The following is a 24,392-nucleotide window of genomic DNA, read 5'->3' as shown; positions in this document are numbered from 1 at the left end:
CATTCAACAAGTGTTTTTTGAACACCTGCTTATTGTATACCAAGTGATATACCTCAATAGTTTCCCAGGTGGGTTACAAAATGGTTTACAATATTTTCTTCACCACAGAAAGCTTCTAGAAGAGTGAATGAGTGGTGGCAAAGATGCTTTAACAAATGCAGAGATAGTCTGATAATGATCATTCTAGGTTTGATCTCAGAAAATAGTTAAATTAATTCCATTTTAAAACAAAATATTTAAATCTATAAGTAGCAGCAAAAAATCCACAAAAATACACATAAAAACTGATAAGGATAACTTAATCAATGCCGAATTAGGTCTAAAAAGAGATTTTCCCCCTCATTGCAATAACTGAATCAGTGAAAATCAAATGAGATGACCTAGCACAGTGTTTTGAAAGTATGTTGAATAGGTTCTCCCACTATTTTACTTGCAAAGTGAGTGCTAATTGGATAAGGTCATGGTCTTTGGGATGGAACACTTGCTGGGAGCAATGAGTGACAACAATTATAAAGCCAGTCACTTTATGACTAGGAGGGGTCACAGGGTATCCTAGACAAAGGGCCTTTTTGTGATTAACCTTACCCTCCTTCTGTTGAATCACCTTGTATTTCCTTCTGATACTTTCTAGCTGAGAGAATCGACTGGCTTTGCATTTCAGAGCACTAATGTTTTGTCAGATGTTTACATTTATTCTGTAGGGATAAGTCTCCTTGTGTTTTCCACTGAGTTTTAAAAGCAAAAATATGTACTAATTGTGTACTAGTTATGAATATATACTTAATTGTTTTGTTAAAATCTCTGTAACCAGTGCTGGCAGATATGGGGCTACCTGGCTAAATGTGTGGGTTTATCTAGTCTTCTCCCAATTTAAACAATGTGGCATTTCACAGTATAACATAGTACTTTCTAAATAGTAGATTTATAATACATATTCATTGGATTGCAATTTAAAAAATTTTTAATTGGCATGTAATTAACATATAGTGAAATACATGCATCTTATATATTCATTTGATGCATTCTAATGATATTTTCCAACCTTATAAACATTATACCCACTAAAGAAAACAAAAATTTTCCACCACCCTGAAAGTTCTCTCATGCCTCTTAATCGATTCCTTACCCTCATGCTGGAATTTAGTCTCCATTTTTTGTCTCCATAGATTAACTTTACCAGTCATTTGAATCCATATGAATGAAAACATGCAGTATATTTGTGGGCCAGGATTCTTTTTCTCATCTTAATATTTTCGAAATTCATTGATGTTGTTACTTGAATCTGTGCTTCACTGGTTTTTATTACTAAGAAGTATTCCATTTTATACATGTAATACAATTTGTTAACCCATTGTTTTGTTGATGGACATTTTGTTTGTTGCTGGGTTTTGGCCTATTAACAGGCTAATACAGTGTTTTGTGGATCATTTTCATTTTCTCCGGATAAATACCCAGGATGGAATTCCAGGTGTCAAGGATAAATGTGTTTTTAACTTTATGAGAAACTGCCATGAAGTTCTTCCAAGTGGTTGTGCCATTTTACATTAGCACCAGTGTGAGGGTAGTTCTAGTTGCTCTATCTCCTCATTAACATTTGGTGTTTTTAATCTAAATTTTATCCATGGTAGTGAGTATGAGGTGGTGCCAGATTATGGGTTTAATTTGGTACCATATTATGGGTTTGATCTTGAGCACTGATATATCCTTATTGGTCATTAGTTTATCTTTTTTTTTTTTTTGAAGTGATCACGTCTTTGCTTTTTATTTGGTTGTTTGTATTTTTAGTCTGAAAATGTAGGAATTAAAAAAAATATTGCAGTTAACATGCCTTTTTCAAATATATGTGTTCCAAAATTTTGCCCAGTCTGGGGTTTGCCTATTTATTTTTATGATGGTGTCTTTTGATAAATAGCAATTTTTTTTTTTTTTTTGAGACAGAGTCTTGCTCTGTTGCCCAGGCTAGAGTGCAGTGGCATGATCTTGGCTTATTGAAGCCTCTGCCTCCCGGGTTCAAGCCATTCTCCTGCCTCAGCCTCCTGAGTAGCTGGGATTACAGGCACCTACCACCACACCCGACTAATTTTTGTATTTTTAGTAGAGATGGGTTTTCACCATGTTGGCCAGGATGATCTGATCTCCTGATTTTGCAATCCACCTGCTTCCACCTCCCAAAGTGGTGCTGGAATTACAGGTGTGAACTACTGCGCTGGGCCCAGTTTTTTGTTTTTATCATTGTTAAGGTCTTTCTATCCTGTCTAAAGAATTTTTGCCTACCCCAAGCTTGCAAAGACAGTCTCTTGTGTGCTATGTTTTCTTTTAGAGACTTCATAGTTCTGAGTTTTTTATTTAGGTCTATGGCACATTTACAATTATTTGTATATGGAGTGAAATAGCATTAGGTTTATTATTATTATTCCATACAGATATCTAGTTAGTTGTTCAGCACTGTTTGTTTTTAAGAAAAAAAAGTCTTTTTCCCATTAACTCAGTGCTGCAGTTAAAAAATGAAGTCAATTTTCCTTTGATATCAGGGTCTATTTATTGACTTATTTTTTTCATTGATTTGACATCCTATGTCAGTACTATATTGTGTTGATTATTTTGGTTTACAATAAGTCTTAAAATCAGGTAGTGTAAGTCCTTCGACTTACTCTTTTTCGAATTGTTTAGGCTATTCTAGGCATGTTGCATTTTATATAGGGTTTAGAATTAACTTTCAATTGTCTAAAAAATCCTTACTGAAATTTTGACAGATTATATTGAAGATATAGACAAATTTGGAAAGAAGGGGCATTATAACACTACTGAGTTTTGTGAGTCATATATATGGTATGTCTTTCTACTTATTTATGTCTTTAAGTTTTCTCAGCTGTGTTTTATATTCTTGTAGCTCTCTTGCACATTTTCATCAGATTTTTAAAAGTATTTGACAGTTTTTGAAACTTCTATAGATTTTAATATTTCATGCTCTGAGTGTTCACTGTTAATGTATAAAAAGAAAATTGATTTTTAAATGCTAACCTTGTATTTTGTAACCTAAGTTCACTTATTAGTTATTTTTTTGTAGATTCCATGGGGTTTTCTATGTATATAATCATACCATCTGTGAATAATCTCAGTTTTACTATTTTTTCAAAATAAATGTCTTTTATGTATTTTCTTCCTTGTACTAGTTAAGATGTCCAATAGAATGCTGAAGAGTAGTGAAAGCAGTAATGTTTAACTTGCTTCCAATCTTAGCCTTTAAGTATTAAATATGATATTAGCTACAGGTTTTATATAGATGCCTTTATCAGGATGACGGGCCTTCTTTTTTTCCTAACTTGATGTGAGTTTTTATCATGGATAGATATTATCAATTTTTTTTCTGTTTCTATGGAGACTTTTTGGAATTTGTTAGTTAATGTGGTGAATTACATTGATATATATTCTAATGTTGACTGAACCTTCCATTCCTGGGATAAACTCACTCGATAATTATATAGTTTTCTTTTTATGTATTTCTGGATTCAATTTGCTAATATATTTTTAAGAAATTTTGTAACCATCTTCAGAAATAATACTGATCTCTATTTTTTTCTCTTTTAATATCTTTATCAGGTCTTGAGTTCAATATTATGCTGCCTCATGAAATCAGTTGGAAAGTAGTCCTTTCTCCTCTACATTCTGAAATACATTTTTTTGTGGGATTAATATTAGTTTTTCCTTGATTGTTTGATGGAATTAACTGTTTAAGTCTTCTGGGCCTGAAGTTTTTTTTGTGAGAAATTTTGTATTGCAAATTAAATAAAAAATAAGTTTTATTATTTACCTTCTGCTGCACAAATTTAGCAACTTAAAACAACATGTATTTATTATCTTATTCTTTCTGTGAGTCAGGAATCCAGCATGGCTTAGCTGAGTTCTCTGCTTCAAGGTCTCTCACAAGGGTGCCATTGAGGTGCTGGTCAGGACTGGAGTCATATCTATGGCACAACTGGGGAAAGGCTGGCTTCCAAACTCACCTGGTTGTTGAGGGGACCCAGTCCTCTTTGTGAATATCGGACTCTTTTCCTTGCTGACTGTTGGCTAGAGGTGCCTTCAGTCCCCTCTCATGTAAACATCTCTACAGGACAACTTTATCAGAGCCAGCAAAGGAGAGGTCCATAGGGACGGTCTGCTAGCAAGAAGGAGGTTACAATCTTGTGTAACATAATCATAGAAGTGACATCTCATCACCTTTGCCTCATATTGTGATTAAAGAAAGTCAAAGGCCCCACCTACTCTCGAGGGAAGGGAATTTTATAAAGGCATAAATAGTGGGAGATAGGGATAATTGTTAGATTCCATCTACCATGTAGATAAAGGGCTACATACACTTTCCATTTATTCCTACATCAGTTTTGATAAGTTGTATTTTTCAAGGACTTTTTCCATTTCATCTATGTTGTCAAATTTTGTGGCATAAAGTTTTTCACAGTATTCTTTTATTATATTCTAAAATATTTGTTGAGTGATATTCCATTTTTCATTCTCGATATTAGTGATTTGTAGTTTCTCTCATTTTAAAAATCAGTCTTTTTGTAAATCTTTTCAAAGAATCAATGATTGACTTTGTTGTTTTCTCCCTGTAGTTTATCTACTTTCTAATTAACTGAATTTTTTCTTATTATATTATTTATTTTTACTTTTAGTTTAATTTGCTCTTATTTTTCTAACTTCTTAAAGCAGAAATTTTTACAACTTCATAACCATGTGAGTATACTACTAGGACCCCTCACAGGGCTTCGGAAAGTGCCCTATGCCATTGAGAGGCCATGAGGCTCTCTCTTCATTATGTTCACCATAAATACTACTTCTTAAACTATTCTATTTCACTTATTTGAAAATGTACATTGGTTTTTATATTTTAACAACTCTGAAAATGAAATATGTCCAATAAGATATGACATCTTATAATTGCTGTCAGCAAGGCGGAAGTCATGGCATAGTCATCATTGCCTGAGGATGCATAAAGCTGGTTTTGGCTGTTTATAATGTCATCATTTAAGTATTAAAATATTATAAAATAATTATGATTCAGCACTGAAACCAAAAAAACATGTATGTTAAGAAAGACAGCAACATTTAACATTAGTGAAGCAAATATTATGGGACGAATGATCATAATTTAATATTTTCTTTCAAAGTAATAACCAATTAATTTCATTTATATTTTGCTTTTCATGTGTCTATCATAGTAATATAGGAGAAAAGCCATGTCTAAATCATAGCTAAAATGAAAACATTAAGTGATGAGAAGCACCAAGTCGTAATTTTATTGGTAGTCTTTTTCTTTTTTCTGATATATCTTATAGCTGATAGTGCCTTTGATTCAATGAAATATGGGTAGCGCATTTAATTCTCACATAAAATCCTATGAAGTTGCTGACTATTATTATTCACTTTTAGAAATTAGAAAATTGGCACAAAGGATATTAACTTTTCCGAGTAATATAGCTAGAAGGTGGCAGAGCTAGGATGAGAATGTAGGCGTTTGGGTCTATGCTCTTCATCACAACATTATATTCCCATGGTACTTGATGGGAGCAGAGAAGCAGTTTCCTTTTTGAGATGCTCATCAATGGAAATATTAGATTTTCCAGATGACTATTGACCTTGTCCTTTTCCTACTTAAAACTGTTCACGGGACCGGGCGCGGTGGCTTGTGCCTGTAATCCCAGCACTTTGGGAGGCTGAGGCGGGTGGATCACGAGGTCAAGAGATCAAGACCATCCTGGTCAACATGGTGAAACCCTGTCTCTACTAAAAACACAAAAAATTAGCTGGGCATGGTGGTGCGTGCCTGTAATCCCAGCTACTCAGGAGGCTGAGGCAGAAGAATTGCCTGAACCCAGGAGGCAGAGGTTGCGGTGAGCTGAGATTGCGCCATTGCACTCCAGCCTGGGTAACAAGAGTGAAACTCTGTCTTAAAAAAAAAAAAAAACTGTTCGTGAGCTCTTCACCACCCATGTATAGAGCTCAAACTTCTTAAAGGCAAAGCCTGCAATCACCTAGCCTCAGCCAGCTCTTGAGACTTACACAACTCATGCAACACTAAACACCAGCAGCACCAAACTATTGTCTTTATTTTACCACAACCATATGTTCATATATCTAGGACATTTCTGGTTTACATCTCTGGTCCTGGAATCATAGTTAATTGATCCTCCTTTTACTTCTTAAGGTTGCCACTTTAGATAACAAGGTCATCCTACCTCTCATGTCTCTAGTTGTGTTTTGCTTGTTTGAGGTTATTCGTGTTAATCCTTATGCAGAAAAGACTTGTCATAGCAGGCCTAACTGCTATATTTTGAATATATTTCAAAATATATTTTGAAAGGCCTGCTTACAAGGTTGTCCCTTGGCTACCATTTGAAGACTTGGATTTCAGAAGGTTTTCAGGTCCAACCATTCCTAGGCCCGGGAAGAGTGACTACATTATGCTAAAATATGGTTTATGCTAACTACTTGTTTTCCTTCTGAAAGTCAGGAATTTTGGTACATATTAGGAAAAGATGCCTATATGACTAGCCGCCCCCCCCCCGCCCCGCCCAGTAAAATTCCTGGACTTTTAGTATCCAAGAAGCTTCCCTGGTTGTCAGCATTTCACGTGTCATCACAACTCATTTTAATTAAGCAAGTCGTGTGTGACTTAGTAGAGAGTGGACTCTTAGAAGTTTGTTGTGATTTCTCCAGGACTTTGCCTCATGTGCCTCTTCCCTTTGTTGATTTTGCTTTGTATCCTGGCACTGTAATAAATCATAGCTTTGAATATATGGTAAGTCCTGTAAGTCCTTGTAGTAAAACATCAAATCTGGAGGTAGCCTTGGGGTTCCTTGATACCCCTTCACCACCTGGAATCACTTGCTGTGTCTTCCCCTTCCCTCGTTGCCTGGATGACCTTTTCTTGGAAGCTGCCTCTGAACTGCTTCCCACCCCATCCTGCTAATACTCTTCTTGGAGCTACTATCCTGCAGCTGTTTCTGCTTTTACATTTATCACCTCATTTAATAATTGCAGAGACTTTGTCTTGTACTCCACTAGACTATGAATTTCTTGAAGGCTAGATCTGTGTTATATTTGTCCTTGAATCTGTACACCTGTCACTAATATTTGTTGAAAATAAACACACTGGCCAATCCAGGATCGTTTTATGACATCTAGTGGTGTCTATATATAAAATAATAATTATAACATAAGTTTGGAATGTGCTTTGAGAACTCTTTTTTTTATTTTTTTATTTTTTATTTTTTATTTTTTATTTTTTTGAGACGGAGTTTCGCTCTTGTTACCCAGGCTGGAGTGCAATGGCGCGATCTTGGCTCACCGCAACCTCCGCCTCCTGGGTTCAGGCAATTCTCCTGCCTCAGCCTCCCGAGTAGCTGGGATTACAGGCACACACTACAGTGCCCAGCTAATTTTTTGTATTTTTAGTTGAGACGCGGTTTCACCATGTTGACCAGGATGGTCTCGATCTCTCGACCTCGTGATCCACCCGTCTCGGCCTCCCAAAGTGCTGGGATTACAGGCTTGAGCCACCGCGCCCGGCCCAAGAACTCTTTTTTTTTTAAAGCATACCTTTGCGTATACAGTTAAGTTATTAAATTGTTTTCTATTTAATAGGCACTTAGAAAACACCTACTGTATATTATATGCTAAGTGGGGCTTTGGGGTCTAAAAAAGAAAGAAGAGAATTAAAGGGCCAACATGATGTTAAGACAATTGGGAGAATTAAATATATTTTTCAGCTTCGTTATTCTGTAAAACTGTGCTAAGGAAAATGGCTCTTCTTACTTCATAGCCATGAGATGAAATAAAGTGGACCAGGGTGATGCTTCAGGAGAAGGTGCCAGGGAATTCCAAGTACAGTACTTATCAATAACTTGCATGCTTCACTAATTTTTACCAAAAAAAGCTGCTGCTTTTTTTTTTTTTTTGATTACTCATTGGCTGGAAACATCGACTCTTGTTCTGGTGTAATTCATTTCTTTATAAATTTCATAAAAATGGTATTTAGATTTATTTTTTCCTTCCTTCACTTGTTTGCAAATGCCTCTCTCTTTCCTCTCACAAGTTATATAATCAGCTTGCTATTTTTTTGGTACTGCTCTTCTGACAAAACCAAGCTTAAGCTTTATGAAATATATTTTCATATCTTAGAAGTTGTCTCAATGATAACTTTGCTATGAGCTGAATATATTATGTATCATTTTAATTGTTCTTACACTTAAAAGCAATATTATGTTTCCTGAGATGTCATTTTTCAAGTTAAAATTAGAACTAGAAAAAGACACCCTCCTTTTAGGGGATGGGACTTTTATACTATAAGAAGTGGAAGTTATTGGCTATTCCAGAGAGTAAGTTTCAGCTAAGCTCAGCCAACATTGTAATTACATCTTATATTTATCTTCAAGATGTAGCTGAATATGTGGGAATGGCTGGGATGGAATTCATCAATGTCTGAATCATTCCTTTTATGAGAACTTAAACTGATCTCAGATTGTTCAAAACACCCTTCTTAAATACTATCTTTTACTCATTATTAACAACCATTATCCTTTTGAGGAGAAAATAGTGCACAGGACACTGGTCTTGGCCATGTAAGACTCAAAATTAAGCCTATTTAGATAATTACTTAGTTCTTCTCTTGATTGTGGGCTTTATACCAATTTTTCCTAAATCATAAACAATTTAGAAATTATTATATGGGATAAATGGGAATATTTCAGATTATTAATTATTTTAATATTAACAAAAGCCTCATTTCATGAATAGAAAGTCCAGATTTTCAGCTGAATAATTCACAAACACTTGTAAAAGAACTCCTGAGAAAATCTTTGAGAAAAGTATTCAAATATTTTTGCATTGTCCAAGCCTTATTTAATTCTTAACAAGATAAAAAAATTACATCTAAATCAAGTCCATCATCTATTTAACAGAGGCAAAAATCCACAGAGGTCTGCCTAAATAATAAAATTGTAGTTTGGGAAGAATTGAAAGCCTCACCCTCCCAAATGCTCTTGCTGTCACTCCTCTTTCTCTCTCCTTCTCTTGATGAAATACACTATAGAATCCTTAAATTATCTGTTTTCTAATCATATACTTTTTACCTCTTAAAAATAGAAAGTCAACATATTTTTAATAATGGTTTGCTTTTAAATTTTGGGTTTTTGTTCTTCCACTTGATCTATGCACTGGCCACATTTTAGTTTACAATTCTAGCTGAAGCTATTGAAAGATGCCTACGTATTATAGTTTTGCATAATCCTTGTTAGATTTATTCTGATACAATTTTCATCGCTTACTGTTGTGTTCATTTATAAGTCCTACCTTCAAGATGTTTACTTTAGAAAAAGAAAGAACTTCACAAAATTCTGATATTGCAATATAAAATTACAGTTTTACATCAGAACAAGAACTAAACCAGACTTACAAATTGTGTGGTGAAGAGAATACAGCATACTAGCCGAAGGATGCCATCCCTCTGCTTCCCCACTTCTACTGTTTCTTTTCATGTTGCTGTTGCTCAACTCCGGGAAAGAAACACCAGGAACAAAGACCTATTCTATTAGCGTAGTTTCTCTTCTCCAGGAAAACAGCTAAACGTGCAACATCTTAGTGTGAAAGCAACTATTGGAAGAACAAAAGAATCAAAATGAGTATCTGACTCACACTTAAAGAAACATTTTAGCAATGGAGTTCAAAATGCATTATTAATAGGAAGATTTCTTTCTGGTCCTAAACACTGGTGAACTAATAAAGATGATGATGATGATTATTACTGGCCTTGACATTTCTCATTTCTTATCAGAATTCCAACCCTCTGAGGCAGATTGTGGGCATTAACAGCTCTGGGAAACTGAGCAGCATCTGAACATACAATGATTGATTCTTGCTCTGATTGAAATAGCTTTCAATGAAAAGTTGTTGCATGACAAAGATAACTTATTTTAAAACAGCAACCCAAATAGTCATATTTTCAAGAAAACTCTGGCTTGATAATCAACATATTTCTATGGTTGCAATATATTTGTAAGTGTTGGGAAAAAAAGATGGCATGGGCAGAAGACTAATGGAAATGTAAAGATATGTGTTTATTATTCGGGGAGTCAATTTATTATTTTTCACCACTTGTTTTATTAGCGTACATCTTGTGTTACATGTTGCTGTAATCTCCTTTATTAGGAGTAGCTGAAAGGTCCTGTCATTATTTATTGTTTCAATGCCTCAGGTTCCGTGTTTTGTTCTGAATTTTCTATGCCAACTTCTTTTGACATGAAAGTGAAATATTGTTGTTTGGGTAGATGTGTGAATGGGTCTAGGGTGGGTGTTTTATATGAAAACAATCACAGAAAATCAGTTGCGTGAACAAATTCTATCTTCAGGCAAAATAACACTTTCGCTGCAAATGATATCCCACTGTAAATGTTCTCTTATCATAGCTTTCTCTGGGCTAATGTGGTCCTTTCTCATTGCTCCCCTCCCTTTCATGCCCCCCAACTCTAGTAAACTAGAAATACTATTGTGCAAATGGAGAAATATGCATACTTCTCTTTTCCAGAGGCACTTTTACCGAAAAGGAAATGCACCACAAACTGTTTTACCACTTTGACACAGCTTCTGTAAAGAAGAAAGAGTTAACTTCTCCGTCTGCAGCTGATCTGTGCTTAGACAGTTCACTGGGGCATCATGGTTATAAATGTGATAGAGTATCCCAGGAGCCTTGCATGATTTTATACTATTTTTCATAAATAAGTAAAAATGCATCATAAGGATTCCCACCTCCCAAGGAATGCACAATTAAAGCGGAGAAAAACAGGTCCTAGGATATGGGACTCTGGCTTCAGCCCTGTGGAGGAAAATGCATTTGCCTTTTTTCTTTTTTCGCTTTTGCTTTCCTCAGTCCTCTCTGATTGAGTAATGACAATAGTTCAGTAGGAAAGTGTACAGAAAGAAAATAATGCCCCAGAGCGCATCAGTAGTAAAAGTAATTAGTTCATTGTTAACATCAGGGTGCTGTTAACAAGCACACAGGCCCTGCTCTCTGGCTAAGCTGCCACATATTATGATAGTCAACTCCAAAATAAAAATTATTTTGTGTAGAACGAAACAGAATGGGGATTATAAGCTTGGAAAAGACTAAATTTGGGGACCGAGGGTATTTTTCAAAAGCATAATCAGAATCCACAAATGCAGCCTCGCCTCCCAAATCTGGTCATTATGCACCACATGTGTATTCAAAGCATGCGTGCTTATGAGAAACAGAGAGACACCGAGAGAAAGAGAGAGAGCAAGAGCGAGCTAGCGGGTGCAGGAGACTGAGCAAAAACCATTATTCTACACAGCACCTAGGGAACACAAGATCTAATTGGAGAATCAATAACTGAAACCCCATTTTAAATATTCTGCTCTATTAATTCTTCAGGTTAATAAAAGCTGCCCGCGTGATGATATTTTGGGATATAGATATTCAGAGTTGGATTACTTTTGACAAGAGCGTAAGGAATCTATTCAAAGCTGATTTTCCCCCCTTTTGTTCACCGAGGACCTGCAGAATCTAAGATAAAAATGGCAGTTGTCCTGAGGGCACCCTGAGGCATGTCATTAAAATCGGAATTTGATCCTCTTTTCATGGTTACTTGGGACAATCAAGCACAGGAAACCGGAAAACTCATCAGTTTTCCAAAATATGACATGCCCTTGACTTTGTCAGTTTGGCTGCCATATAGCAGCCCTGGCTATTTCAAAATCCCTTTAGATGTCACTCTGTCTTCAAGAATGCACGCTGCAGATCTTGTACGAGAGATGAGAGACTCAATGCTTCCTCTTGGTGCCCTTGTCCAGTTGAAGCACTTGCTTCTCTGTTTCCCAGCAAAAAGAAATTCCATCAAGGACTTCCAGTAAAAGGCCAGTAAAAGGCTGGTGTTTCTGAAGAAATGAAGCAATTTACTAATTGTAATTAATGCCAGTCTGAGAAGTGTTTTCAATCTACTTGTTCAAGCATTCTAGATAATGGGTTACTTTGGTTTTTAAAGCTGCAGTATGGGTGGTAGATTGTGGGACCACAGAGAATCTTGGAGATAATTCATTGCCACATAAAATTCTATGGCTTGCTATTGTCCATTTGTTTTTGTTTCTTTGCTTTGTTTTTGAATTTTAATTTCAACAGATAAAGGCTTTCTTCATTTTATCGTTTGAATTAGCCAAAGTCAGAGACTCCACAAAACTGGAACCACAGCCAACTTGGGTTGCTGGGAAAATAAAAGGTGTATTTCTCAAGGCAGTCCCCAGAAACCAAAGTTCTCTTTTAACTAACAAATTCTGAAATGAATTTGGGAACCAAGGTCTTTTCCCACCTCCTATCCTAACACTTGTTTTTCAAGGATGAATGATAAAGAGAGTCCTCATCTCTGAGCCCTATGTATTACCTTGACCTGAGAGACATTTGAGTATTCCCAGCAGTGAGAATAGCTTTTCATGAGGAAAGGGCAAAACTCTAACCCCAGGGCAAACAGGAGGGTTTTCCAAGTAGGCAGCATGTGGGTTTGCTATTTTCCCATATGCTGTAAAATGAACTTTTCTTTCAATAAAAGGAAAAATAAGAAAAGAGATTCGGCTACTGAACTTTACCTGCCTACTGAAGCCAGCTGCATTTTGATAGTTTTGCCTGTTACAAGTACTGTCAGTTTGAGACTATGCAAGGGGCAGCCATGTGACCAGCCAGTGTGGACTATGGAATACGAGTAATTCAGCATCGCTGACGGGTCTAGGAAATCCTTGTTGTGCTTGAGTCTTATGCTTGGGCTATTCCTCTGCTTAAATAGAATTTTGCTTAAGGAATTTTGGTTGTCTAAAGCTATTGTTTAACAACCTGAATGTTCTTTATGAGTTTAACTCATTCGTTGCTATTAATCTACTACCTGTTGCATAATAAAATTCATTTCCGGCAGAGGTACGTAGTTGGACCCATTACCTCAAATCATATCTTTCCATGGGAGTCATTTTTGAGAACTTTTGGCCACCCTACAGTTCCTGTTCTCAGGTTAATAATTTGTACAACAATAGGAGTGACTGAGTGAACAAGGTCTTGTGCAAGTCTTTGTCATTTTTTCTTGTTATTCACTAACATGATCGTTTCATGTGAGCTAATCAACTTGTCTTTTACTTGCTTTGTTCTATGCAATGTATGTGTTCTTCATCCCGCCTGGGCTGCCTTTTCTTTTCTCTCCACCTTTACTGTTTTGCTGTCTCTCGAAAACCAGCTCCTGATAAAAGCTTTCCTTGATATGATTGACTTGACAAGGATCACTCATGTATCCTTCTTTTCATTTTGTCATTGGTGTGATATTATAGCTCATAGTTCATTATTGTGGAAACTTAAATATGTTTTATATTAAGGAATGTGCCCACAAACTGAAAAGGAATAACACCTTCTATTGCTGGGTGCTAGCACTGTTAACAGACTACAGTGGACCAATTAGCCCTCCTGGGTGTGTGCTTGGTCAGCTCTTCTCAAATGGGTATGCTATTGAGTCCACCATCTTCTTTTACTTTCTATTCTCTAGGATGCATAATATAGCACCTAGCTCAACTAAAAACAGTTATTTTAGTTCAGCAAAGTGGCATCATGCAGTTATTATGTACAAAGCACTTGAAATAACATAATGACTATGAAGATATGCCAGTCCCTGGTGGTCATTTGCATACTAGATCAGGGCTTGGCAAACTATGCAGCCTGTGGGCCAGATTTGCCTGCCATTTATAAAGTTTAGTTGGTACACAGTTAAGCTTATTCACTTACGTATTGTCTGGCTAATTTTGTGCGACAACAGCAGAGTTGAGTAGTTTTGACAGAGACTGTATGACCCACAAGACTAAAATATTTACTGTTGAGCTCTTTACAGAAAAAATGTGCTGACCCTTGACCTAAATCTTTGTGAAGACCATTATTGGATTAAAGTGTAGTAAGGACTAGTGTAAAAATCAACCCAAATGAACTATTAATAGAGAAATTACACAAATGTACAGCGTTAAGCAACTTAAAAAGGGAGCTTCTTTCTATAAATAGGGGTGGAGGTGGAGGAACCAGAGCCTAGAGAATTGCAGTTATCATTCCTCAGATCAACCAGAACTTCATATGTATCAAGCACTTTTATGTGACTGCCAGTGAAGTATCCATCTATCCATCTTGTTTATTTCTTCAACAAATACTCGTTGAGGACTTGTTATATTCCAGATACTAAAGCAAGAAATTCATTGGTAAGCCAAAATGAAAGCGGATCCTTTAATCCCCATTTGTTATATAAGAAGACTGAGTCAGCACAACCAGGACTAGAACCCACATCTTCTGACTCTGCATTCAGCATGTATGCTCGCCAGTAGTCACCACCATGAGAGACACAGACTAGAAAAAAATTATACAGAATCATTTCAAATATTACTTTTCTTTCCAATAGTAGAGTTATCGGTTAATAGTATCCTGTCTATTTTTCCTCGTTTGTTTTCAAATACGAGTCTAAGAGATAGTCTAAGTGTGACACTGGTACTGGCATTTACTAGCTATATGCACATAATTTCTCTTGATCTCAATTTCCTTGTCTGTACAATGGGGATAAATAGTATCTGACTTTTGGCTTATGGAAGATAATTTGGTGTGACACTGTGTGCCGAAACTAAAACACAAAGACCTGAGGAGCTTAGAGTTTAAAATCCCGTTTTTCTAAATCCTATACTTATGGAATCTCAGTCTGGCATAAAGTAGAGCATATTTAGATATGGATTCATATGTTCGCTAACAAATATTTACTGAGAACCCACTATATGTAATTCAGCCTGGCACTCTCATTTTTTAGTTTGTGATGTAGCTTGCTTAACTCTGAGTCTCAGTTTTCTTCATTGTAAAAATGGAGAGAGATAATACTGGCCTAATAGTGTTGTGAGAATTAATTGACATAAACGATGTGAAGGCATCTAGCAATGTAGCTGCTTTGTACTAAGGGGGTCAAGAAATGCTAGTCTTCATTCCTCTATCAGTACCTTCTTAAATATAAAGGTCAAACCAGGGTAATATTAGTACTACATTAGGAAGCAAATGAAGTCATAAAACTATGAGAGAGAAGAGGGTGGCTGTATTGCTTACTCTATCCAGGCACACAGTGAAAATAATCAAACTCTCCAAGGTGATGATGACACTGATGAAAATGACAGGAAACTCCATTGGATAAAAATCCATTAGCACATCCCATCAGAAAATCTAGTTTCTTTGTCTTGGTGTGAAATCTGAAGACAGAAGAGAGTCCATTTTATTGCCCTAGTTGCCAGGAGCAATTAGACAAATTACATGTAAAAATAATATTTAAGGGTCAGGTAATTGGTCTAGTAACTTGGGGGAACAATTTTAGTAATAAAAGAAGCACTCTCTTATCTCCTCTTAATTCTGAACTCTAAACTTTTTAGTGCCAGTCTGCTTTAAAATCAGATGACACCGCTGCTAGCTGTCGTTCCAGCATTTCCAGAGAAAGTGTTGAGCACTTAATAAATTCAGGGGTGTGTTTCCAGTGATGAGAAGTGCTGTCTTGTGTTAACAGTGTCAGTGTGAGAGAGACTTGAAGGCACAAAAGACTATGTTTATGTAGGTGTTCTTTCATGTCGGGTGCTACACTTATTGCTTTTGATTAAGATGTATGATTGAGTTACTGAATATGACATTTGTTGAGAGAAGGAAGATTACCATGGGTGAATTGCAAGAGAGTAAAGAATGAGGTGGTGGATGAAGTGTGAATGAAAGGTTACATGCATTGATGTCTTGTTTATTTGATTTAGAAGTTTGAGATAGAATTAATCTATTTCATTTCTTGGCATGTTGGGAGAACTATCTTAAAAATGTGCTCTCCAATACATAATCAAAATATATCAAAATAGACGTTGGCATGTAGCTTAAAGTCAGTTTTGGTTATACAAAAGTGTGTTGCGGGTGAGGATGAGATTTGGGAGGCCCTTAGAAAAGCTTAAACAGTTTTCATGTAAATTATTATGCTGTTTATATCCACACTATTCCACAGTGCAATAGGTAAAGCCAGATTTTTTATGAAGTTTAAATGTTTCAAATGCAAGCCCATTTTATCTGTTATTTTTCTGAAACACTGTGAGCGCAGACTAAAACTCATCCTCTCTCAACACAGAAATTAAAGAATGTAATGGACTATAAACTGAAGCTGAACAACCTAATTTCACTGTTGCAGTTAATATGGTGAGAAAAACCTCAAAACTATGGACATTTAAAGGGCAGAAAATAAATGCTGTGTTTGAAGCTGAATTCTCTAAATGGCACCTGGATTTGGGCAGCTGAAAATGATGCTAACATTCACAGTGAAGAACTGAAATTTTCCCCAAAGTAATCATGCTCTGAATGCACAGTAGTCTTCTCCGACTATTTGCTAATTCTTCTGCTTTGGTAAAGGGTCCTGCTGGGCATATTACTGTCTCCATTTTACAGATGGAGAAAAAGGGAAGAACGAAATTCTAAACTGTACCAATTCACAAAGTGAGTCAGTGACACAGGCAGAGACAGAAAACTAGATCTTCTTGCTCCCAGACCAGAGCTCTAGTCATCAAACCAAATGCCTACCGTGTAGTCAATTCTAAATCCAGTTGCTGATTTCTATCTACAGAATGGAACACAAGTGACCAAATGCACCCCAGAGTTAAGATTATTAGTGCTCTTCAGTTGGTCTGGGCTGGCTTCACACTCTGGAAGGCTGGCTGACACTGATGATACTTTTTTGCATGCCTCCTTCTCTTTTGTAATCAGGATCAGCTATTACAAAGCAGTCTTTCCCACCCTGGGGTCTCCCAGCTTCATTTTGTTCGGGAATGTGTTATAAAATGACTAAATATTTCTTACTGAATTTTTAGAAATGTTTTGAAATTGGAGTTTATTTTTCCAACTATGAAAGCAGTATATCTTCATTTTTGAAAATATCAAGCAAAGTAGGAACAACATAAAATTTCATGGTCCACCACTAGGAAGTGTTAACTCCTGTGAAGAACAAAATAAAACAAAAGTATTAATTAGATGATTTCCCCCCTGGGCTTCAAATGGAAGGCTTTTACTGTGTGTGTGCATGTGTGAGTATATCTGTATCTATATCACACAGCATATCAAAGAAAATATTGCCTCCTTCCTACTCACCATTTTGATTATTTTTTCTCTGTTTCTCTGTTAATCTACAAGAAAATTATATTGCTAGAAATGGAAAAAGGATCCTAAGTCAGGTAGCGAACTTCTCTGTTGAATCCCAGGTCACAGAGACAAGCACTGTTTTTCCTTTTCTCCTACACAAGGTAATTTAAAATAGCATTCATTTTGTGATTTCTCTTGAAACATACACAAAACCAAAGGCCTGACCGAGACTGTCTTTCAGAACAATCTGGAATTTAGCAATGCCAGCCAGGCTCAAATGACTGCCTGACTCACTGGGACCCCTGATCAAGTGATGTGCCAGGGGGCATGGATGGAATATGATATTAAGGCAGCCTATTGATTCTCTAGATTACCTCCTTGAGAAACTAATTATCATTTAATCTTTATAAGTGAAGATTTTTAAATTTTAAAATCTTCTTTTTGCCAACAAGAAAAATATTAGTTTTCATCTTCTGAAGTTATTGTTTCTGATTTTAAAGGGATATTGCTTAGTTCCCCATTTTTTATGGTATCATTAAGTTAGTGGAAATAGTGGTGAATAAATCCCATAGAAAGTAGTTAGAGAAGATCAAACATAACCTTCACTGCAGACATAGAGGTGCCTATTCTTCTTCACTCAAATAAAAATAACCTCACTTGGAGATGCCTTCTCCTTTCACAGAGCCAGTATATTATTTGTTTTTTACTAATATTTGCACTAAAATAAACTGTTTTACTGAAACCACAGACCAAATTGTTTCATTAGTTTATTCTTAACCAGGTATCTTTATGAAAGCATAAATAATACCATATGCTTGGTGACAAGAAAAAGAATATTAATAAATTATCAACTTTTAATAAATGAGGTTGCTAGGAATGTTTTAGTATAATTTCATCTTGCCACAGTACATTCAACTAAATTGTGTTGCTAAATTGCTTATCCAACTTCGATATTTGGGGGATCATTTCCTTTTTGATATCTAAGAAAGATTCTTTGAAGTGTATTTCATTTACCTTTTTTTAAACACATAAAAACAAATTTTCACTTAACCTATTCGTGGCTTTGAAATGTCTCAATGCTTACATTTTACCTGCAGTATCACGTTTATTATTCCAACTAGAGTTTTCATGACAGAAATAGCTTAGGACCTTGGCGAGAAATGTTATGAAGAACTTTATGCTAACATGGCAATTAGGTAATGAGGGGTTTGTAAACCGAGTCAGAGCATGTAATTCTCCTCATAGGTTGCTCTCTATCTAGATTTTATGACTTTAAGTACTTCATGATCAGTAAATAATAAATTCAATTTACTGGATAGAAGTTTTTCTACTTAGAAATACTCACTTGGAATATATATTTCTTAATTGGCATCAATGGCACATTTCCCAGGAAGCATAACAAAATGGATCATTTAATAGATGCCCAATCTCTCCATCCATCTATCTATCAGTGCGGCACATGATGTTTTGACTTTAATATGGTAATTATCTCAGGCTGACTTCAGAGCAGGAAGCTGCCTCCCACACAGCAGTGCTTAATTACTTTAGACTTCAGCTTGCCAAGTGAAAAATTGACTGTTTTTTTGCACATTGCATGGAATTGAAATGATTTCATTGTCATTTCAGTTGAAATACAGCCTGACATCAGCATAGAATCATGGGAAAGATAATGCAAAATTTCTCTGAAATTCTAAAATGGTCTGAAAGCTGCCTTATTTTTTTTATGAAGCTGCATTTCATTTTCAGAATGTTAATGAAGATCCATTTCATCTTGAGAGAAGCAAACTTTAGGAATCTACTTCTGTGAATACATTCCAATGACAAATCAGTCAAGGGAAACGTTAGGTAGCTACACTTGAATGTGAACTTTGACAGTTAGGGGGCAGAAGAGCAATCGGAATTGGTGTCAACATAATTAGGAGTAAAAATTGTTAGCTTGGGCACATAACTAATAAAATAAAAATGATAATAACTACGCCATTCAGAAAATTTAAGAAAGTGCACCTTTAAGTAGAATATGCGTAATAATACCTCTAAAGTGCTGGTGTGCTACACAAACATTTGCACAGTAAAGTTTGAAATAAATCGAGAGTATCTTTGTGTTGCAATTTATCAAAATTCCTTTTTTTCTTCAGATTTCAGTTGTCAATCACATGCTACTAATTGAATAATTTTCAAGATACGGAGGGCAGATTTCATGAATAAAATGTCCATATAAATGTGCTATTGGATAGAGGGAAAAGGCCAAATTATGAAGGAAGGCATTGGTATAATGGAGCAAATCATATCCGAGCTTTCACTTTGGCCAGAAGCACTCTGAAAGTAGCAATGACACCTTTGCCATGTAAACCGCAGGGGAAAGTAATTAAATTTAACAGAAGCTGCCCTTGATTTAAAACCACAGGGGAAGTAATTAAATTTAATAGACGCCACTACTTCTAAACAAAGATATATGGTATTTCTATCACCAAATGCTACTTTTTTTTTTTTTTCCAAATGTGCCTATAGCTTCTAGAGGTCTGCCTGTTGAAAGCAATTCCCAAACACCTAGTGAACAATATGTCACTGAATATCGTGAGCTATACTGGACAGTAACCTAATGTCAGCTCATCTAAGCTGCAATTCCCGATACGAAATGGTACTGCCCTGTGTGGCTGCCTACTCAAAACCAATACTTGGACTTAGGACAAAGATGGGAAATTTGGAGAATAAAGTAAACTTGTGATTTTTTGGGTCAGCGTTGATGCGTTTTGTACATCTGCTTAAACTGTCTCCCAACTTCAGCCCCGGCTGCTGCCATTGCCTTGTTGAGCTGATTCAATATCTGGGCTCTGAAAGAAGCAAAGTTCTCCTTTCCTAAAATGTGCACTCTTGCCAGCAGGGCTCTCCAGGTCTGACCACGGGGTTCATCATGGTTAGAGTGATACATGTGTAGGATGCTTACTGCAAATGGCAGTGTTTTCACCACACCTTGTATTCTGGCTCTGTCTGCCTGGCAGAAAGGGTGCTTTTAAAAAGTTTTGTGTCAGAATCCCATACTTGTCAAGTCAAGCATCTTTTGAGCTTTGTCCTAAGTCTCACAAAGGTTTGAAAGGGCCAGAACAGCTTGGATTGTTCTTGCCTTCCTTTCTACTTTGTGTCCAGAATACCAACAAAAATGTTTCTTGACTGTTTTTGCCGAATTAGATTGAAGGTGCAGTACTGATGAAGGATGACAGGATTTGTTTTCCTTGCTGAATCTAAGATTAAGAAAACCAGAGGTGTCCTGCTTACTCAAAGCATAAGCGGGGAAAAAGCAGTGGAATGGGTGTCCTCCAGAAGAGCAGCCCCAGTGAAGACTAATTGCTGAGACAGTTTAAGTCTTAATCTAACAATGTTTACAGAGGCAGAGTGATGAATAGCCCAACTCCAGCTAGACACCTTGAGTTCGCAACTGGTACAGCCATGTCTAGCTGCATGACATTGGCAAGTTACTCTCCTGAATCATAGTTTTAGTATATGTAGTAGAGATAATAAGAGTATCTGCCGCACAGAGCTGTAGCAAGGGTCAACTCGGTTCACATGTGTAAGTGTCTAGAACAGCACCTGCTGCATGATAAACACAGTCTAAATGTTAAGGCTTATTACATACAATGCATGTTGAAGTTCTCTTATGAGTGACAGTAGCAGTTCCACATCACACCCAGGGCCATGAAAGAATATACCCCTTGGGTTTATTTGAATTGCACACTCCAAACTACATGGTGAACATGGATCCTTGTGTATTATTTTTAAGTGAAAGCTATGTAGCCACAGTCCCTATTGCTTAGAGAGGAGTGGTGGTCCTTTAGTTGGAAAGTTGGGGTGGGGATCTAGAGGGTAGAGGTGTTGAGGGGATGGAATAGAAGGTAAAGCTAGCAAGCAGGTATAGTGATGAGAGGTATATGTCAGTATATCATGCTAAATTCTCAACAAAAGCCCAAATCATGCCTCTTCTGCAGTTGTGGATTATGCCTGTTTTCCTAGCTAGCCTAGAACTGGCACCACAATAAGTCAAATCAGTTGCTAGAGCCCTTTCATGACTAGACATGTAGTCATGATATATTCGTCTGTATATTTTCCTGTCAAGTAGTTGTTGGGTGGAAAACCACCAAAAAAGAGTTTTCCTTTGTCAGATAAACTTTTCACAATAGAAGAATATAGTGATGGCTTCTGAAATAAATCTAGCGGCACTGGGGAGTTTACAAATACTAGCATATTAATATACAGCTAAAATAATAATAAAAAAACACCATGCTGCTAAAGATGTTTGGTATTATCAGCTCACTGCAGGAGTTTATTAGAAACTCCTGCTTTCTTTTATTAAAATTTCAATTGGCTTGGTGAATGAGATCCTATGTTAGTGTCATAAAGTGAGAAGGCAGAAGGAGAGGATATTGGCATTTAAGTGCAGATTTCATTTTAAAAACACTTCACATTATAAAAGAAGATTGCATATTGTAAATATTATGTATAATGTTAGTGGTGTTAACAGTAGTGTTAGTAATTTTTAAAAATTCATCAAATTGTCTTTGTTTATAATGATATCTGGTAGATTTTATATTTCTGTAGTAAAGCAAATTTCAAATTTATCCCAAGATGTTTTTAGCTGTAAGAAGCAAACATGGTTTTTAAAAAGTTTTCAAAAAATGATGCATAAGTGTAATTTAATGGGAATCCTTTTTGGCAGTAGCATATGACGATTGCTTAATTTTATCATTAGACTATATTTTCCCTCTGTATCTTGGAAGCTTTTGTTCAATTAACTTGTTTTAGCAAGGCGGCTGGATAGATTGTAAACCTTAATTTACTATTGAATGTTTGGGTTGGTGTTATAATTAATTACATGGAGCACCTTCTGAAGTAAGCCCAAGGTATTAAATGGTCACTGCTTCTTTACTTCGTGAAACACTGAGAAGATGGCAGCATGCGAAGCTCTGAGGTACAACAGCTGGGGAGCCAAAGCTGAAAACCTCTATTCCCTGTCTCAACATCTGGAGTCTTCATGGAAGTGAGAAGTTTGCAGGTTTGCAGCTGCAGCCCTTTCATGACAAGTTCGGTAAATTTTACACATGGTTGCTTGCTTGGAAAATATTTTCCAGATTTAACATATTTACAGCACTGACATTTGAAGCTGAAGCCCCTTCTTTCTTGATTAGAGCAGAGAGTACTCACAGGCTGCATTCTGACTTTATGGGATTGGAAAACTGGGAATGGGTCATTTATAATTTTCAAACAAATCAAAATGCACTTTGATCTCCAGTCCAAGTTTCTTTAAATGCAATGAGTAATAATAATAAATTAGCCCAACTTAGCTATTTTTCCCTTAAATATGGTCATTTTTAATGTAATAATTTTATTACATTCTAAAATTTAACCAACATATTTAATCCATCTTATTCAAAGTATATATTTTCTGAGAAGGAACATTAACTCAGCAAAGGAACATCAACTTGGTAGAGGAGAGACCTGTGTGTGTGTTTGTGTATGCATATTTTTATATTTTAAGCTGTAACACATTCTGTGAGAATCTGAATTAATAATAAAAGCAGCATTTATCTTTACACATATTTTCTAATTGAAATCTCTCATTTTATCTATAGATCTCTAGGTGCACTGAATGTATGGGACATTTTGGCAATAAGATAAATTCAAAACAAAGAGACTGTGCTCTCAGATTTTTCAGGGTTTAAGTAACGTCCCCAACTTAAAATTTTAGGTTAATTTCACATTAGTAATATCAGTTCTGTTTAACACTGATTTAGATCTTATTGAAATAATGTGAGACATCATTACCTTATATTGATACAATCTTTTGGGGGGGACCATAATGTCCAGCTGGCTGTCCAAATGCCCTTTGGTTTCTAAGAGGCATGTAAAAGGCATTCATATAATGTGATGCATTTTACCATACTCATCTCCACAAATGCAAGCCTTGTTGCTTTAAACTGGATTTGCTGGAGTCCAGATGCACAGTCCTGAGAATCTTCTCTAACAGTGGTCACGATATTGAATACAATAGTTCTTCATGATTTAAGATAAACTATGGCACATACCACATGAAAAAGCCATTTATAGAATAGACTTGAGATTGTGATTTTTAAATGCAAAACAACAACCACCTCTGTCCCTCCAGCAAAACAAAACACCGTACCATTGTGGAAAAAAATGCATTCGGTGGCTATCAATATTGTGCCTATAATTTGAAAAGAGAGAGAGGGCAGTTTGTTCTTTCCCGTACTAAGTTTACTTCGCCCTTCCCCCTGCCCCGTAAATAAATGCTAGATATTTGCTCTAAGTAATGTTTAACTCAGCTCAGGCGTGACTTCTACAAGTAGCCAAATGGATTGTTTTGGTTTTGATTTCTACATTTGTAGAAAGATATTTTAGCAAATCCTTTTGAAAGAACAAAATACACCAAAATCAAATTCATTTGTGATTAATTGCAGAGTCAAACATTTTAATTTTAGCCAGGAGAAAGATGAGAACAAATGAAGAAATATGAAGATCCGTAATGAAAAGCAGTAAAATAATCTAAGTGAATCATTTTATTAAAATGGTTGTTTCATTTCACTATAAATAAGGAACCATAAAAAATACAATTTGTATATTTGGTTACAAAAAGCCTCACTGTAGGCAGCCAACTACTAAAATTTTATATGAAAAAAAATGCTCCCCTAAGGAAATGTGTGTATCTGCTGTTTCTTTTTAACAAAGATTGAGATGCTTATAAAGGATTTAGCAAAGGCTTCTAAAAATAAGACTTTTTCTGCCATCCTCAGCCCCTCGACTGCACACACTGTATATAGGAGGGCTTATTTTTTGGTTTTTGGTTTTGTTTTTTTTCCTATTCACACGCTGAATTGTCTGATTCCAATTTAAATTGCTAGTCAGTGTTTCACAGCTTTGCATAGCACTTTCTAACCCTTTCCTCTTGGGTATCTCTATTTGAAATGAAGCTTTACTGTCTCTCATACACCCAAAACAAACAAATGTACCTACTTGATGGTATAACTGTAACTGGCTAAGCTCAAAAAAATGAGCAGCAAGTTCAGGAAAAATGTGTGGGACACAACCAGCCGACAAAACTAAAACCCTCAGCAGAGATGCAAATGATATTTTATTATTTGAAACAGCTGCCGAGTAGCCTCAGACACATTTCTTTTTCCTA

The 24,392-nt window shown here is 36.1% G+C and overlaps 1 long non-coding RNA gene across 1 annotated transcript in view; it reads right to left on the bottom strand.

Moving 5' to 3' along the window:
- The window catches only part of LOC128928203 (uncharacterized), a 49,395-nt gene extending 39,840 nt beyond the window's left edge, over window positions 1-9,555 (bottom strand). The window contains exon 1 of the long non-coding RNA XR_008473007.2: window positions 9,455-9,555. This is a non-coding gene — a long non-coding RNA (uncharacterized LOC128928203). The remainder of the gene's footprint in view (window positions 1-9,454) is intronic.
- Window positions 9,556-24,392: the final 14,837 nt, after the last annotated feature.

The sequence above is a fragment of the Callithrix jacchus genome, chromosome 7 (genome assembly GCF_049354715.1).
Source record: "Callithrix jacchus isolate 240 chromosome 7, calJac240_pri, whole genome shotgun sequence".
Classification (NCBI taxonomy): Eukaryota; Metazoa; Chordata; class Mammalia; order Primates; family Cebidae; genus Callithrix; species Callithrix jacchus.
Note: the sequence above shows the minus strand (reverse complement) of the source record. Positions and strands in the feature narration are given on the sequence as shown.